The sequence below is a fragment of the Petaurus breviceps genome, unplaced genomic scaffold, assembly GCF_028583685.1.
Source record: "Petaurus breviceps papuanus isolate PSGF00001 unplaced genomic scaffold, PetGlider_PUasm1.0 37, whole genome shotgun sequence".
Classification (NCBI taxonomy): Eukaryota; Metazoa; Chordata; class Mammalia; order Diprotodontia; family Petauridae; genus Petaurus; species Petaurus breviceps.
The window spans coordinates 24,638,209-24,649,850 of NW_027186296.1; the positions used below are offsets into that span (position 1 = coordinate 24,638,209).

At 37.1% G+C, this 11,642-nt stretch overlaps 1 non-coding gene across 1 annotated transcript; it reads left to right on the forward strand.

Moving 5' to 3' along the window:
• The first annotated feature begins 824 nt into the window (after nt 1–824).
• LOC138169674 (U6 spliceosomal RNA) lies at nt 825–929 on the forward strand. Its single transcript, XR_011170427.1, has one exon. It is a non-coding gene; the product is annotated as a U6 spliceosomal RNA (small nuclear RNA).
• Nucleotides 930–11,642: the final 10,713 nt, after the last annotated feature.

Genomic DNA, 11,642 nt, shown 5'->3' on the forward strand with positions numbered 1-11,642 from the left:
GCAACAAAGAAGTTGATTCACTTATCACTGCAGGAAGAAACACAATCCCAAAACCTTCCCCCTGCTCAGGCCTTCCACAAACACTCACAATCCTAGCTGTCTCCTTGCCTGCTTCCCTTCTCTCCCTCTGTACTAACTGCTCTGACTCATTTCCTGCTCTACCCATTCAGTAAATTCCTCCCACCCTGGGCTCCATGTAATTGTATTCGGCCTATTAAGGGGCAGGGATGATCTTCAAATTCCCATTACCATTACAAGTGGTTTACCATTTCCTTCTCCAGCTCATTTTATAGATGGGGAAACTGAAGTAAACAGGGTTAGGTGACTTTCCCAGGGTCATATAGCTAGTAAATGTCTAGGGCCAGATTTGAACCCAGAAGGATGAGTCTTCCTGATTTCAAGCCCAGTGTTCTATCTACTATGCCACCTAGCTGCCCCTAGAATAATGAACATTTATTCCTCAGAGAGAATACAAAGTTTTATTAATTTTTTTTTTATTTAAGAGAAGGCAAAATGATTCCTAATGAAACATAGTATCCTAAGGAATTCCAAGAGAACATGGAAATAACAGAAAATTCTAAAATTGGTTTCAAAAAAGAGAAGAAATTAGGAATGAAAATATATAAAAATTCATAGTTCTCACAGCAGATTTTTTTTAAATTCAATTAGCAGATTGGGGGGAGGGGGGGAAATCAATCTATATTTAGAAAAGTTTCTCCCAAGAAGCAAAAGAAAGGAACAGATGTGGAATTAAAAAAAATGAGTGGAGTAAAATCAAGCAGGAGAGAAGTAAAAAGCAACAAGATGAAAAAACACATGATTGTGCTCACTTCAGCCGAGTATTTCTTGAACATGGAATGATACAGAAAAGATTAGCATGGCCCCTGTGCAAAGATGACACACAAATTTATGAGTTATTCCACAGATAGTTCTAAGAAACTATTAAACAGCAATTAATAACAATACTACACAAATTAATCTTAAAAACTGAGAAAGAAATCACTATCAAACTCCTTTTATGAGACAAATACAATTCTATTACCTAAACCAGAGAAGGATAAAGCAAAAGGCTAGAAATATGGACCAATACTATTATTGAATACCAGTTCAAAACATTTAAGTAAAATCCTGTGGAACATATTACAGCAATGCATTCAAGAAATCATCTATTATGTCCAAGCCAAATTTATACCAGGGATGCAAGGATGATTCAATATTAAGAAAACAATAATTATATTAAAAGCAGTAACATCCCAAATCACATGGTTATCTCAATGGATGTAGAAAAAGACTTTGATAAAGTTCTGTGTTCATTGATGACAAAACCCCTACAAAGTAAAGGGATGGGGAGATTTTAATGTCATTTTTTTTAAATACCTCTCAAGTCAAAAGCAAATATCATTCAGGAATATACTAGAAGCTTTTACAACAAATACAATAGTCAAGCAAGGAAGGCCATTTTCTCTGCTTTTTTTAAATATAGTCCAAGAAATGCTAGGAACAGCAATAAAACAAGATAAATAAGTTAAAGGAATAAAGAAAGGAGAAGAAATAAAACTATCCCTTATTTGCTGATGGCATGATGGTTTACTTAGAAAATCCTAGGGAAACAGAAAAGTCACTGAGATAATTAATGATATCAGCAAAATGGCAGATTGTAAAATAAACTCACAAAAATCAACAGTATTTCTACATAACAATGATAGAAAGAGAAATCCAATTCCAAATGACTATAAAATGCATAAAATACGTGGGAGACAAACTGCTGAAGCATACCCAATACTTGTATAGATTCAGTTATGAAATGCTCATTAAAGAAATAAAGATACGTTGGAGGTATATTCATTGCTAAAGACTAATCTATTCCAATACAATACAAATGACTATACTGTCAAAGTTAATATTTGGTTTTAATCCTATCCCAAACTACCAAAGATATATTTTAAAGAACTCCAAAAAAATTGCAACAAGATTTGAAGGGGAATAAAATCTCTTAGACTATCAATGGACTAATAAAAAAAGATAGGAATGAAGGAGTGATCATACTTCAGACCTCAAACTATATTATAAAGCAACATCAAAGCTACTTCGTACTGACTTAAAAAAATAGAAAAGTAGGTCAATAGATTATCAGTAGACTAGACAAAGGAGAAACAAAAATAATATAACTCAAAAATCTTATGTTTCAAAAACACAAAAACATAAATTACTTTGGAAAGAACTCTTTATTTGGTAATAACTACTGAAAAAATCAGGAAGAAATCTGGCAGAAATTAAACCAACATCTTATAGTATGTTCCATAATCAATTAAAGCTGGATAACAACCTGAATTTTAAAGATTATACCATAAAAAATTAGAAGAGAAACCATTCATATCCTTTCACAGTAGATAAATTCCTAACCAAGCAAAAGATAGAGGTAATTACAGTACAAAAGATAATTTTTATCATATTACAACCTTTGTGCTTGCACATAAACAAAATTAACACATCTAGAATAAGAATGCAACCAGTCAACTGGAAAAAAATGGTCATATTTGTTGGATAATAGTTTCGTACCCAAGTTATATAGAAAACTAGTAGAAATATGAAGACCAAAAGCCATTCCTCAATATATAGGAGGTTAAAGGATATAAATAAATAGTTCTCAAAAGAAGACTTGTATACTCTTCACAATCATATGAAAGAATGTTCCAAATCACTAATAATAAAAAAAAAAAAGTACAGGGGCGGCTAGGTGGCACAGTGAATAGAGCACCAGTCCTGGAGTCAGGAGGACCTCAGTTCAAATCCGACCTCAGACACTTAACACAAAAACTAGCCTTGTGATCTTGGGCAAGTCACTTAACCCCAATTGCCCTCCAAAAATCAAGAGAAAGAAAAAGAAAAGTACAGATTAAAAGACTCCTAAGTTTCTACCTCACACTCTGCAAATTGTGAAAGTTGGCAAAAGGTGGGAACAGCCAGCTTTTTAGGTTTCTGAGAGGAAGGGAGGAATAGAGAAAGAGAAAGGGGAGGAAGAGGAAGCTTGGGGTAAAAATATATCAAATTTGACAGAGATACAAGTAAAAATAGAGGGAGATTTAAGAGGGAGGATATACTATGTTTAAGAAGGAGGATATACTAGGTAGTATGAACTAATGCAGCGTAAAGTGAGAAGTGGGAGAACAAGTGATACAAGAATAATAACATTGCAAAGAAAAATAACTTTAAAAGACAATAACTGATCGATACAATGACCAACTATGTCTCCAAAGGCCCCATAATGGAGCATGTAACACATCTCCTAACAGGTGTTAGGCACAAGGTGCAAAGTGACATTTTTAGATGTAGCTATTGTGTTCATTCATTTTATTGACTACACTTATTTGCTACAAGAATATTTGTGTTTTTGGTTTGGGTTTTTTGTTTCTTTGTTTGTTTTTTGTGGTGGCTAGGTGGGACAGTAAATAGAACACTGGCCCTAGAGTCAGGAGGACCTGAGTTCAAATCTGTCCTCAGACATTTAACACTTTCTAGCTGTGTGCCCTTGGACAAATCACTTAACCTGACTTCCCCCCTCCAAAATACAAAAAAAAAAAGTATTTTTTCCCTCTTTCTATTGGTCTTCAATTGGTGTGGAAGGTCAGGGGGATAATAATAGTAATACCCTCCAAAATTAGATATTATAATTTTTTTTAAAAATAGGAGCACATTCAGAAGGAAAGACAAATGAGTAGAATAATGTTGAAAGTAATATGGAGAAAACACATACTTTTTTCAGCATGTAGTATAGAGTCATGGTTTTATATAACACCCTCTTTTCCTATTCTGCTTTGTTCTGAGAAATGCTGCAGGGAAATTGTGTGTGTGTGTGTGTGTGTGTGTGTGTGTGTGTGTGTGTGTGTGTAATACCAGAATTTAATTTTTTTTTGCTTTTTGGAGGGGCAATTGGGGTTAAATGACTTGCCCAAAGTCACAGGGCTAGTAAGTGCTAAGTGTCTGAGGCCGGATTTGAATGCAGGTCCTCCTGACTCCAGGGCCAGTGCTCTATTCACTGTGCTACCTAGCTGCCCCAAAAATGTTTTTCAAAAAAAATAAAGACATCTTTTTATTCCATTACAAAGAAGGGAATGTTGTCACATTATTTTTTTTTAATGTATTGGTTGATCTTACTGGAGTTTCTCTTCTTTTTGTTTTTTCTTTTAAAAAATTTTGTTTTAATAGAAGGCTGTTTGAGAGGAGGAATGGATGGATACGCAGGGAAATTTAAGCAATGTAAAAACAAAAGATATCAATAAAATGTATTTTAATAACATTATTTTTATATAAGCCAAAGTCATTGAACTTAAAGAGAAGAGACAAAGAGACAACTTAATAATTTCCAAAAAAGAGTATGACAATTTTTTTAAAACATACACCATTCGGGAAATTAGTATAAGAAAACTCCCCAGAACTTTTAAATCTAAAAAACAAAGCACCAAACAAAAGAATTCATGGATTTCCTCCAAAAAGAAAAATCCCCTCACCTAAAACTCCAAGAGACACAGTGGTTAAATTTAACTATTTGAATGACAAATGACAGGCAAAAAGCCAGGAGTAGATCTTCAAATATAAATGAAAGGAAATATAAATGACACAAGATTATTTCACACCCCTTGGAAACTGCCTATTTCTCAATGCCACCTGGCACTTTTACTAAAATAGACCATGAATTAAAAGTACATTAAAAACTGCAAATATGTGTGTAAACCACATTGCCATGGAGATGAGACCCCCTATCAGAAACAACCTTGAAATCCACCAACTGAGAATTCCAGTACTGCTTCACAAAGATTTGGGGGAGAAAGGTGCCAAAACGAATATAGCCAAGAAAAAACTGAGTGTTTGAAGTTCATCCTCCCTCTCGGAACTACATGGACATTTCAGGGTGGAGCCTGGAGCTGGGTCCTGGGCTTATGGTGACCTGCTCTCCTCCAGAGAGAAACTGAGGCCAGTGGCTGCTATTGCCATTGTTACTGCTGCAATGGATGAATGTGTTACTGTACACTCATCAATTCATTGGTGAGATGACCCTAGGACTCTTTTACAGGTAATTTCCCTCTACCTTGTGACTGAGTTGAGGGAGGAAGTAACTACAATTAACTTATTCGAGTTTCTTTGCTTCATTCTATTTGGTAAGGAGTAGAGGAAGGGGGGAAGAGGTGTCATGGGAGAGTGAGGAGCCTAAAGTAGGAAAAAACAATTCTATCACAGCATTTTCATAAACTTTGCCCCTCCTCCTTAAGCTGTTCTTTTTTATCTGCCTCTTCCTCGCCTTGTGGGTGAAAAAAGCAAAAATACTAAATAAGTCGCTTACAGATTAAAATGTAATAAAAATAGTAATTCTAGGAGAACAAGCAAAATATAGAGACCTAAAATTTAATAATGAAATCTTAAACAATGAGTGGGCCAAAGAGTATCATAAAATGATTAATAACTGCAAAAGAATTATAATGACAAGAAAACATGCCAAAATTTCTGGCATATAGCTAAAGCAATCCTTGGAGGAAATATTCCATCCCTAAAAAATAAATATTAACTGGAATAATAGGGCTTTAGTGAGATTAGCATGCAATGAAAAAACAAAAAGCCAATAAACATACCCAAAATAAATACCCAGGAAGAAATCTTAAAAATTCAAAGAAAATAGATTTGAAATCAATAATACTATAGACTGATAAGCAAAACTACCAGCTGGATTCATGAAGAGATTAATAAAATTTAAAAACCATTAGCTAACCTGTCTAAAATGAAGGGTAAGGAAAATCAAATTTTAAAATTAAAAATGAAGGTGAAAATACAATAAACCCAGGAGAATTTTAAAAAATTAACAGAACCAACTATTCACAATTAGATGCCTAACAAAACTGAGAATGCAAAAGAAACAGATTATATACAAAAATGTAAAATACTCATATTAACAGAACACCAAATAGAGATCTGAAATCATCTAATCTAAAAAAAAATAAAATTGAATTAGCTGCAAAAGTACTAGCCAAGTTGGAAAAGATCCTCTTTGAGATGGAGAATTCTATTGAATATTTTTAATAGTATCTATCCAAATTATTCTCAAAAATCAAGAAAGAAACACTCTACAAAACCCCTCTTATTAGTTATAGTCAAGATACCTAAACCAGAGAATGATAAAATAAAGAAAGAGAACTATAGGCCAATATCAGTAATGAATATATATCAAAAAATAAAATCCTGGCAATAAATGATTTTTCATTCATTCATAAATTTAATGGAATATTATTGTGCTATAAAAACTGATATGATAAATATAGAGAAGTAAAAAAAAAAGACATATCAACTAAGACAAAGGGAAGTAAACAGAACCAGGAAAATAATATTGACTACAACATGTAGATGGAAAGAATAACAAAACAATCTAAAGTGAATTACAAAATTATAGTGACCAAGTTTAACCTCCCTCCCCCCCAAAAATATGAGAAGTCAAATCCTCCTTTTTTTTGCAAAGGTGGAAGTCCATGGGAATAAAATATTATATATAAAAGACTTTTTCAATGTTTGTATTTGAACTTAAAAAAAATATTCTTCACTAAAAGAGATGACAAACTATGCAGGGAAATAAACTATGCCAGGGAAATACAGTGGGAGATGTAGGTGACATAAAAACAAAAGATACCCATACAAAAAAAAATTTTTTTTAAAGTCTGGGGGCAGCTAGGTGGTACAGTGAATAGAGCACTGGCCCTGGAGTTAGGATGACCTGAATTCAAATCCAGCCTCAGACATACTAGCCGGAGAAAGGGGAGAGGGGTGACTAAAGATTAAGTTCCTCTTTCCTGTCTTAGTTCCCTTCTCGTGGGCTTCCTGAAGTCAGTTCAAACTAAAGACCCCTTTAAAGTAAGCTTTTAAATTGCAAAATGTTAGATCTGCTTGGAAGATTCCTAAGGCAATCTCACTTTGACAGACAGGGTGATAGACACAGGCCCTAATCCAATAGAACATCAGATTGTGTAGTTATCCCACCCTAGAAACTCCCCATTATGTCCCCCACATGACCAGCAGTCAAATATTGTAAGTCAGCCTACTTCTCTATTCTTTTAAATTTTATGCCCATTTTTTGTTATAAAAATAAGCTCTGAAACTCACTCTTTGGTTTCTGACTTCCAAGGGAGGTCAGATGACCTGGTCTGATTTGCAAAATGCTAGCTTTGATAATTAAATCATTACACTTGGAAGCGTTATGCCTCAGGATTTTTCTAGTTAAAATAATTAATTTAACACAATTCAGACACATCTACTAACAGAATAGAACTCATGTAAGGCTACACTGTGTTGAGGAGGACAGTATATTCAGCAGAAAGGGGGTGCTCTTTCAGGGAGGAGTGCTCCTGCTGGAAGGTAGGGTGTGCTCAAGAGTACCCTTCTGAGAGGGTGGTTCTTATATTGATTCTGGATGATCTCCCTGGAGCTGGACAAATTGTGTATCAGGGGTGGAACCAAGGCGGATTTTAGTGTGGTTAAGGTTTCAGTGTGTGTTATTCTTTCTTAGAATTTAGTTTCCCAGGATTCATGGTCATAGCAATCTCTATTTCCCAGGCTCATGACTTGTAAATGTCTCTACCACGCTTGCACAGTATTATATAACGATAAGTAATATAGACATAAAATAAATATAAATAATATAAACATAAAATAAACATAATATAAACATAAAATAAACATAAAAAATATAAATATAAACATTTGTGCTTAAAATTGTAAATATCCACTGCAATTGTGCAGTGAGATATAACTGTAAGAAAATGTAAAACTTGTGACGCTATTGATGGCAAATTGTTTTCTTTGCCTGTTGTCCTATAAAGCAAGTAGGCATTTTTAGTGAGTGGGGAACCCTTAGGGTTGAATGCATAAGCCAGAATGTGCCTTGATCAGCCCCCATCAAGGCTTAGGGGGAATCTGTATGGTTGCCTCAACCAGTCCCCACTGAGGCTTGAGGGGATTTAGGAGAGTGAACAAGTTATCCCTGTCTCGACTGACCCCACTAAGACATAGGGGTAGCTGCCCCCCGACTTTTTGTCAGCTCCTGCAAAAAGGGTGATTAGGGTATGATGTAGGAGTTAGTGCTCTCATTAGAGTACACTCCCTTGGATAAGAATGACTAGAATAAAGATTATTAAACCCTCCAAAGTTGTTTTCCTGTCCTTCTGGTCAGACCAGATCAAGAGTGAACCTGTAGGGTACAGGGGGGCGGAGCCAAGATGGCGGAGTAGAAGCACGACCTTCCCACAGCTCCAGCTTCTACCCTCCCCAATCCATGTAAAAAGGGGACTCTAAACAAACTTTGGAGCTGCAGAACTCACAAAATGACACAGAGAAGCTAACCTCCAGCTGAGGACAACCCAGCAGGCAGGCAGGAATTGGCCAGCCCAGCGCTCTGGGAGCCCAGCCCAGCCCCACGCCGAGGCTTTAGACCCAGGGCGGGCCTGACCAGCCGCCTGCCAGAGGGACTCCAGATCAGCAGCAGCTGTGGCCATTTCCAGATTTATCAATACATAGATGCAAAGGACAAGGTGAGAGGCCAGTGCAGTCCGGACTTTGGGACCCAGTAAGTGGGAGTGCTTGCCTTTTGCCCCCAGGGCGAGAAACCGCTGAGACCCAGGCACAACCAGCCAGTGCCATGTGGCAGCTTCAGCTCCTGGCCTGCAGAGTGTAGGGGGACCAAGCACCAGTCTGAGGGGTAATTTTAACCTGCTTGGATCTGGATTGCAGTCTAGGGTGGAGGTCCTGGGGTGTGTGTCCAGCTTGCCAGAGGATGTGGAGACCTCAGAGAGGGCACCCATCTAATACCTCAGGCAGCTGAGAAAACCCCAGCGTTTGGGACGAAAGTTCCCCTGTCTGGTGGCAGAGTCCTACTGTGGCAAAAACCCCAAAAGTCAAATCATTGAGTGGCAAAATGAGCAGGCAAAGGAAACAAAGCAGACAGAAGATTCCAACATTACACTCCTATTTTGGGGACAAGAAGGAGCAAGGCATGGAACAGGAGGAAAACAGTGAAGTCAGAACTCCTGCACCAAAAGCTTCAAAGGAAAATACAAGCTGGTTACAGGCCATAGAGGACCTTAAGAAGCAGATAAGAGAAGTGGAGGAAAAATTGGGAAGAGAAATGAGAACAATGCAAGAAAATTATGAAATGAGAGTCAACAGCCTGACTGAAGAAAATAATACCTTAAAAAACAGACTGACTCAAATGGCAAAGGAGGCTCAAAAAGGCAATGAGGAGAAGAATGCCTTAAAAAGCCGAATTTGCCAGATGGAAAAAGAATCTCAAAAGCTCAATGAGGAGAATCATTGCTTCAGAATTAGATTGGAGCAAATGGAAGCTAATGACTTTATGAGAAATCAAGATGCTATTAAACAGATACAAACAAATGAAAGAATAGAAGGCAATGTGAAATATCTCATGGGAAAAACCACTGACCTGGAAAATAGATCCAGGAGAGATAATTTAAAAATTATTGGACTACCTGAAAGCCATGACCAAAGTAAGAACCTAGAAAGCATCCTCCAGGAAGTTCTCAAAAGAAAACTGCCCTGATGTTTTAGTACCAGAGGGCAAAATAGAGGTTGAAAGAATCCACCGATCACCTCCTGAAAAAGATCCCCAAAAGAAAACTCCTAGGAATATTATAGCCAGGTTCCAGAATTCCCAGATTAAGGAGAGAATATTACAAGCAGCCAGGAAGAAACAATTTGAATATTGTGGAAACACAATCCGAATAACCCAGGATCTGGCAGCTTCTACACTGAGGGATCAAAGGGCTTGGAATGTGATATTCCGGAGGTCAAGGGAGCTGGGACTAAAACCAAGAGTCACCTACCCAGCAAAACTGAGTATCATGTTTCAGGGGAAAATATGGTCATTCAGTGGAATAGAGGACTTTCAAGCATTCTTGCTGAAAAAACCAGAGTTGAATAGAAAATTTGACATTCAGATACAAGAAGCAAGAGAAGCATGAGAAGGTAAACAGGGAAAAGAAATCATAAGGAACTTATCAAAGTTGAACTATTAACATTCCTACATGGAAAAACAATAATTGTAATTTATGAAACTTTTCTCAGTAGTTGAAGGGATTAGAAATATGTACATATATATATATGTCTATATATGAGGGTATATGGGCATATGAATACATATGTGAATTGTGTATATATGTTTACAGGTATACATAGATAGAGGGCACAGGACCAATTTAACAGGAAGGGATGATACTTAAAAGGTGAAATTAAGAGGTGAGAGGAATATAATGAGAGGAGATGAGGAGAGACAGATTGGGGCAAACTATCTCATACAGAAGAGGCAAGGGAAAATGGTTACAATGGAGGGGAAGAACAGGAAGTCAAAAGGGAATGGGTCAACCTTATTCCCATTGAATCTGGCTTGAGGAGGGAGTGAAATACACACTAAATAGGGGATCTCACCCTCCAGGAGAATAGGGGGGGAAGGGGATGATGAAAGGGAGGGCAGGCTGGGGGGGAGGGAAGTTGGAAGCACCCACTTTTGAAAAGGTACAGGATCAAAGTAGAGAATAGAACAAGTGGGAGGTGGGATAGGAGGGAGGGAAATATAGTCAGTCTTTTACTATATATCTACTACGTTATTATTTTGCATTAGCCGCACATGTACAACCTATACTGAACTGCTTGTCTTCCCAGTGGGGGTGGGTGGCAGGGGGGGAAGGGAATGAATCTGGAATTGAAAGTTTTAAAATCAAATATTCAAATATATATATATGTGTGTGTGTGTATGTGTGTGTATAAATATATACTATTATTAATACCATCTTACATATAATTAAGAAATAAGATATACAGGCACCGAGGCATAGAGATCCACTGGAAAAGTTGAAACGGGTATGAGAGAGCAGATTGGAGTTGGGGATATCCTGTGGGACTGCTGTTTTGGGGGGATGGGTGGGGGAAAAATGGGGAGAAAATTTGTAACTCAAAATCTGGCGGAAACGAATGATGTAAATCAGAAGTTAATAAAGCATTAAAAAAAAAAAGAGTGAACCTGTAGGGGAGGCCAGGTGGCACAGTGAGTAAGAGCGCTGGCCCCTGAGTCAGGTCAGGAGGACCCAGGACTGGTTCCGGCCTCAGATACTTAACACCCATACAAAAAAACTGGCAGTGTAACCTTGGGCAAGTTACTTAACCCCAATTGCTTTAAAAAAATAAAAATAAAAAAGAGTGAACCTGTGCTAGCATGCCTCCCTTATGTTTACCTGTCTTACAAGGGGTCAGGGCAAAATATTTTTTTGGAGAGTTTATTATCAGGGAGAAAAACAACCTGGTGGTAGACAAAATATATTTGGGAGACACAGCTATACCAGACTTCGAAAAATGTTAACTGTCAATATTTTTCTGTATGCTCCATAAACTTATAACCTTCCTTGGGGAAACTGTCACAGTGACCACAAAACCATCAGGCCTAACCTTATAACAATTTCCATATATAAATTCTATAAACTACAGCCCTTCTTAAGTGGAAACTGTTGTGGTTATCTCAGATGCACCAGGCCTTATCTTATAACATAATCCCTCTGCAATCTGACTTCCATTTAACTGAAACTCCTTTCTCCAGTTATCAT